Source organism: Opisthocomus hoazin, chromosome 13 (assembly GCF_030867145.1).
Source record: "Opisthocomus hoazin isolate bOpiHoa1 chromosome 13, bOpiHoa1.hap1, whole genome shotgun sequence".
NCBI classification, from domain to species: domain Eukaryota; kingdom Metazoa; phylum Chordata; class Aves; order Opisthocomiformes; family Opisthocomidae; genus Opisthocomus; species Opisthocomus hoazin.
In genome coordinates, this window is record NC_134426.1 from 14,834,245 (window position 1) to 14,841,577 (window position 7,333).

The 7,333-nt window shown below is 45.1% G+C and overlaps 1 protein-coding gene across 1 annotated transcript in view; it reads right to left on the reverse strand.

Annotated features, from left to right (window-relative positions):
* SPECC1L (sperm antigen with calponin homology and coiled-coil domains 1 like) overlaps positions 1-7,093 on the reverse strand; it is a 71,531-nt gene extending 64,438 nt beyond the window's left edge. Inside the window, exon 1 of the mRNA XM_075434276.1 lies at positions 6,988-7,093. The gene's annotated coding sequence lies outside the window, so the exon portion shown is untranslated. The remainder of the gene's footprint in view (positions 1-6,987) is intronic.
* Between the last annotated feature and the right edge of the window lie 240 nt (positions 7,094-7,333).

Genomic DNA, 7,333 nt, shown 5'->3' on the forward strand with positions numbered 1-7,333 from the left:
CTGGGATTCCCATCCCCAGAAGGACCATCCTGGTCTCAGCTCGGCCAAGGGAATGGCCCATCCACAAGCCAGCCTTGCTAAGGCCGGGGGATGGAAGTGTCTGCTGGGGATTGCTTAACGTAGTCATCAAAATAATTTAATTGTACCCTGCCACCAAAAGAGGCAGTCCCATCCCTTCCTCAGTCCTCTCCTTTCTTTCAGTTCTAGAGATCGTAGCTCATTTTTTGATGAGTTGGTCCTTCCATCAGATCAGGACTGATCTGACTCACCTCATAATTGCTAGATGCTATGCAAAAGAAGCAGCGGGGCTGTAAACTGAGAACAAGAAGGAGGCTCATCCTTTCAGACACGGTGCAGCCCCAAACTTGTTTTAATTCAGTCTCAGCCTATTGGACACTCAGCCCTGATTTAAATGAACCTCTTATCGCTGCCCGACCACCACCACTTTCCAAGCCACTCTATTCAGTGGAGCCACGTGGTAAGCTAGATGAGGAACTGGATAACTGCGTTCATCAATCAATACAAGACAAAACGGGGCACTCGGACCACCGCAGAGCATCTGAGGACTGGCTCTCTATGGGTTTGAAATCTGTGCTCTGGAGCACATCTTCCTTCACCTCCAAGATCTGCCAGCAGAACACTCATTACTTAGCTTAAAATCCTTCAGGCTCGGCAGAGAGAGAGACGAGACAGAACTGCATGCAAATCTTTCCTAAACACCCTGATGTGTCTAGGGGAGAAGCATTTACCTACCCCAGTGTGGAAGCCCAAGGACATGCATTTGAGTCATACAGGAGAAAAGTCCTTGGGACAGGACAGAGAGGCTCTGTCTGCAGCCACTATCCTCCCTCAGGAAAGAGGATAAGATACTGTTTCTCTTCCACGTTTTTATTCCAAGCCTCCAGAAAAGAGTGAATCACTAACCAGTTTATGGAGACCCTGTTTCCTGGGACAGATTGGTTGTTGGAGCAATACAGGACTCCACATGGGGACGGAGCCTGGAAAGCACTGAACGCCCAGGAGCAGCACGGCATCCCTAACTGATGTGACTGCTGATGTGCTGGTATCACCATGGTATGCCAAGCACCTAACACTTTAGCACTTCCCATTGTGAAATACTTTTACGGTATTTCTTGGAGAAGCCCCTATACCTCCGGGTTTCACGGCAAGCCTTTGATGTTTGGCTGAAGGCCTCAGAATACTTTTCCCATTCCCTTCAGAAAAATGTAATCTTTCTACTAAAAAAGGCTATACTGTAGTCTTTGTAGTTATTTGTTCCTTCAAGTATCCTTTACTTACAACATTAACATCCATAAGTTATAGATTTAATGGAATTTTCTTCTGTAGATAGATAATATTTTTTACAGTTATATATCAGAAATATTTTCAGGAAACTGTGAAGAAGTTCTTACAATGCACATTTGGGTAATTTTATGTTTTTAATATAGCAAGTTTACTTCTGAACTTGAAATGCAAGTAGACTGAAATCTCATGTGCACACTTGGAACTATATTACTTAAAATGTTTTTAACATTTTTCCTGAGTGAGCCTTCATAAACAAAATTTATACTGTTTACTAAGAATTTGAAAGTGTTGGGTATCTTTCAACCAGATACATACAGTTAAAATGCAAAAAGAAATAGGTACAAAGCCTAGAATATCAGCATATGGTAGGTCAAACCTTGAAAGCATAAAACAGAGTTTAGGAGCACATGGTATTACCAGCAGTTTTGATTTGTTCGTGACAACTGATGTATACATACAAATCAATTCCTGCATTAACAACAAGCTTTTAGGATTGAAAATACTGATAACTTTGTAAGGGGAAAACAAAAGGAAGAGTCACCCAAGATACAGAAAAAGCTAGTGGTCCAAAGCTATGGGATCAAGCCCACATATTTTGAGTCGACAAGAAGGAAGGGCTGGCAGCACCATGGAATGACACAAGCCAGGGGGACCTCCAGCAGCTTCACTCTCCTTCCCATTAGCCTCAGTCTGTTACTTACAGTACTGACCACACCTGGAAGAAGAAAAAGATCAGTGACCACAGCACTGAAGAAAGGGGTATAGGTCATTCCTGAAAATCCATAGTGCTCACTTGATTAGATTAGTACTGGTAAAGGAAGTTATCTACTATGCAACTAGGACACTTCACTATTAAATCAAGATTCTGCGTTCTATTCCTACATTTGCAGGTTTTCCTCTATGGCTTTGAGACAACCAGCTCCTTGTGCCTGAGCCTGGTTGTAAATCACGGTAACATCTATCACAGCAAACTACCAAAACCTTTGGAGAATGGCACAACATCACCCTGAAACTTTGTTTCAAAGTCATAGGGATACCCATACCTACAGGTCGAGGAAACCCTCTCCTGTAGTTCTGTACCAGGCTACAAAGAAGAATAGCAAAAGTTGTGGGGGGGGGGGAAGTTTATATTAGAAAGTGTTCATTTCAGCATCTTAATTCTTGATGACAAGTTCTCAGTTATTGTCAAACCCAGTGACAGTGCCACATTCAAGGACATATCCCACATTTACAAATCATGTCAAGAATATTCTGATAACAACTTCCAGCAACTGTATCTATTTAAGAAGTTCATAATTTCCAGAAGAGACAATTTTCCACTTGATGTAAGTGAGCACGGATAAAAAGTAGCCTTGCATGATTCTGTGATTGCAAGGAAAGAAAGATTTTTTTTTTTCACAGAAAGAAAAATAAAAGCAAAACTAGAACGTCAAGTGAACAGAGTTACTTAGTCGGATTTGTGGTAGGAATCATGTCGATAAAAAACAGTTTTAATTTTTTTTTCTCTTCCTCCAGAAAAGACCTTCAGGGCCTCAGAGGAAATATTTGCCATTAACTATTTACAATGATGGTTACTTCTTAAGGAAAAGCAAACTGAAACAGAGAAAAATGTTTTTTGCAAAGAAAGAAAGATCTTTAACGGCACAACAGATGCTACTTTAAAGGCATACCCATTATCAAATCTCAGTATCATTTAACTTGCTAAATAAAAGAAACTTTAAGCTCAGAACAACTTGGAAACTCAGTAAAAAGTAAAAAAAAAATAAATCCTATGGCTACACAGAGAATGTCAAGCTCTGATAGATATTTTTACAAACTTGTCTGTGTCAGTTAAGACTTGTCAATACGAAGATTGCCAACATCTCAGCAATGAACAGTGAAGTGTGTTGAAGGAGCCCCTCCAGCACCAGCCCGCACAGAGCAATGAAATTCTGTAGCCGAAGTTTCAAGAAGGTTCCATCTGCCAAAACCACTGTGTGCTTTTAATTAAGAACATATATAGAAGTGAGTTAAGAAGAACACAGAAAGTTTCAAGGAGTGTTAAGAATGCCAGCCTCTTGTTCAAGCTTTCCACCCACCTCCCCAAACGTGTATCCCATAGGAAATCGTTATTCACTGCATGTACTTCTGCAAAACACGTACCTTACACTGGCTAAATGACCAAAGTCAAGGAAATGTTTTTAGTATCAGAAAAATACCAAGTCCTCCAGGCTGATGTCATCAAATACATCACTCGAGTACTTCAATACTACTTTTATTCTTTTTTAATAGTATTTAAATATAAATACTAAATGTTAGATGCCCAGTTTATTTTCCTGCGTAAAACTGCATATATACTAGGTAGTTGCAGGCAATCATTAGGTGGCTTCATTCTGGCAAATAGTCCTGGAAAATAAACTGAGGATCATGCAAGTCTTAACTTTCATAAACAACAAACCAAGTCTTGAAGTAAGTAAAAATTAGTTATTTTCTCTCTCGAAATTTTGCTTAAGTGGCTTACAATCCTTTAATATGTAACAAATGGCTAGATCTAAACTATTATATTATTTCTTTTTGGTACTGAAACCTCGTAGGTTGATCCCCTTTACAAAGTCGCCTTTTGCCTAACTTCACAATTTATTCTTTTATTACTCTTCTGTGATTTGGGAAGCTACTAGTTCTGCCACTTATTTGCAACAGTGTCAGTTCTTTGCAAAATTAAGGTATCCCAAGACATTTACTTACAAAGACGAAGATGAAAAGTTGTAGTCTCTTTACAGTAAAGAAAAAGTCTTGTTTCCCAAATAAAATCATGCATGTGTGTATGAAAACTCTAATGATGAATAATTTATATGTTAAAAGATAGTATCCTATAATTACTTGCAGGCTGCATCAAACTGTTAAGTGCTCCAAAAGGTGGCTTCTCTGATCATTTCAGTTGGAATAAGCTCAAAAGAAACAAGTAATATGTTCCTTGTGACTAGTCACTTAAGGCTATGATTACGTGTATAACTCAGCTTCTAACACCCATTTTTTTCTCCCTTTTTCAGTATAAAGACTAAAAAGATGATCATATGGGGTGATTCTTGAAGCCAGGAAGTACAAGCATAATATTTCTTGTGCTGTTTTTCCCACTGAGCATAGAGATTCAGTCACATTAATACTCACATTATACACTTCTAGAACTGAATCCTAGTTGGCAAGACAGCCTTCAATGTCACAAGATCAAGGTAAGAAAAAAAGAACTCCTAAAATATGTCAGTGAAAGATCTCTTACGAAGTTTCCATTGCGTGCCTCCACCTTCTGAGAATATATTTTCCTCTTTCACACTAACAGTAAAGCAAAAATGGCACAAACTTATTTCCCTTCACTATGATATTTGTAAGTATGTATTTACTCATACCTAAAATGTTAACCATACATCACCTTATCTATTCTGTACAATGAAATCTTTGCAGCTTAAAAATACCTATTCCAACATGAGCTTAGACAGAAACTTCTAAAACTCATTGGCTACACCTTACACTAGTAACTAACACAGGCCAGAGATTGTTCTTCAGTCTGGCGGCAAACCTGCACAGCTTTATTTGTGACTATAGAGCCAAATATGCTTTCTGCTCTCCCCCATCCAGAAAAGGGTGGCCATGTCCCGTGCCTGTCTGGAGAAGTCCTGGCATTTGCCACCTCTCAATGATGCCCAGGTATGGCTTAGGAAAATACTAGGTGGCCCTAGCTAAGCCATGCTAGCAACCACGCTGACAATTTACCAGCATGAACAATCACGTGCCAGACCTCAGCCTATGGACACACTCTTCATTAAGCGAAACCTTCACCCGACGCGGGAGATGTCTTTGGTGGCATGCCTGGAAGGCCACAGACATCCCACTGCCTTAGAACACGGAGGGAAAGGGAAACTACTGCAGAGTTGGCAACCTGCAAAACACAATACAAACTACAGTCCATGAGAACTGGAAATCCCTGCACAGAGATTTGCCCAATGTGATGTTCCACCACTGTCAAAACTTTATACTACTAAAGAGAGGACACAGCTCTTTATCAGTGACCACGCCAAAACTCATGTCAACAAACAGCTCTTTGACTTGAGCAGATAAAAGAACTGGGAAATGTGGACTTCAGAGTTTATCTAGATGGAACTGTATTGGACAGAAATGTTACAATACGTTAAAAATATTTGACAAGTTTTGTTCCATGCAATTACATAGTGTACTCAATAAAGAAAGAAAAATAGATCTGTGGTCTTCCAACATACAAAAATATCTGCAAAATCAAATTTTCTCTTCTCTTATTTCACAGTCCACTAGCCTAGAATCTGATTTTTCCATTAACTGAAAATTAAGTGGCACTGTTACAAGAGACTACTCCTGTCTCAGTTTCTCAATTTTGATCTCAGAATGTTTATAATGACCCGCCCTTTTCATTTTTGTTAGCTACTACCTAATCAACTAAGCTGGTGGGGGCAGGAGAAACTGTACTTCAGAGCTACTGCACAACTATATTATGATTATGAGAGCGTTAAAAGCAGTCACTGGCTTTAGTTTGCCTACATTTCAGCAGCCAAAGTCCATGCCATTATTTAAGCAGGAAGCAGCAACAGAAGGTTTATGTTTGCTTTTTGGGGTGAGTAGGGCTTGCACGGACTACGTCCTTCAGCAGAACCTACAGCTCTTCAGAACACTTTCACCCAGTGGAACCACTTACAAAACAAATTTTCTGCTACAAAAGAGCTGTGTTTTCCAGATCCTAGCACAGACAGACACTTCACACAATCACAGACGGTGAGATGCTGCTGTGGAGAGAAGCGTGCAGTTTGCTGAGCATCAGCACTGCATTGTTTCCCTCTCCGAGGACGCAGAGCACAGAAGGCACGCTGGCAACTCTCTGATTTTGGCCCAGCTACAGGAACCTGCTTTTCTCCATCCCTGGCACTACCAGGTCATGTAACGTTTGCAAGAAAGAATACTGTGAAGTACAGAAAGGCAGACAGCAGGCACAAAACTGGAACTTGTGGGATCTTTCAGCTACAACGATGCAGACAACCGGCACTCCAGACAAGTGCGAGACCAGAACGCAGCCAAAGGTCCTCCCCGCCACACCTACACCAGCTACCGAGGTGCTGGAAGTGCGGGCACTCTACCTTTCTCCTCAGAAAGCTCCCACACGCACCGCCACCATCCCTCTCCGCAGAAACAAGCCAGCAGCGTGAAACAAACGACTTCACCGCGGGACGCCAAGCCGAGCTCGGCCCGCTAGCCGGGAACCGCGCACCCCTCCGCCACCTCCCCGCCCCGCAGGCAGACGGGCGGGCCGGCCCCCCCGGCAGCGCCTCGCAGGGACAGTCACAAAATGGGTGACAGGGACGCGGCGAGGGAGGGGAGGGGCGGCGGATGCCGAGGCGGGAGCGGGGCCGCTGTCACCGCAGCGGCCGGCCCAGAGGGCGAGTGGGGCGGCGGGGCTGACAGCGCGGCCGGCCGCCCCTCGGGGCACGGGGGGGCGGACACCGAGCCCGGAGGGGCGCGGGAAGGGGCTCCCCGCGGCGCTGAGGCGCTGCGGCCAGCGGGAGCGAGGCGAGCGGCGGGAGCCCGGCACACAGGCCTTGCCGGGGCCTGTGGGGCCGCGGGCGACCCCCCGGAGGGCGGGCGGGGGTCGGAGCTGGGCTTGACTCGCCGGCGCTCGGCGCTTACCGGGGCAGCCGCCTCTTTCCCGCTTCTTCGCGGCGCGGCCCGAGCCTGGGGGACGGGACCACGCCGGGCCGGGCCGCGAGCGCCGCCGGCGGGAGGGGGAGGGGGCGCGGAGGGGCGCGCGCGGACGCCAGCAACCCCTCCGCCCGCCTCCGCCCCGCCCCTCGCGGGCGGTGCCACCGCCGTGCGCAGGCGCCAATCCCCGTCCAGGCCAACCCCGCGCCGAAGGGGGGAGGGTACTGTCGGCGCATGCGCTATCGTGCCCTCCCGCCTGCCCCTCCCGCCTGCCCCTCCCGCCTGCCCCTCCCGCAGGGGGCGTGGTCGGGTGAGGTACCTCGCGCCGCACTGT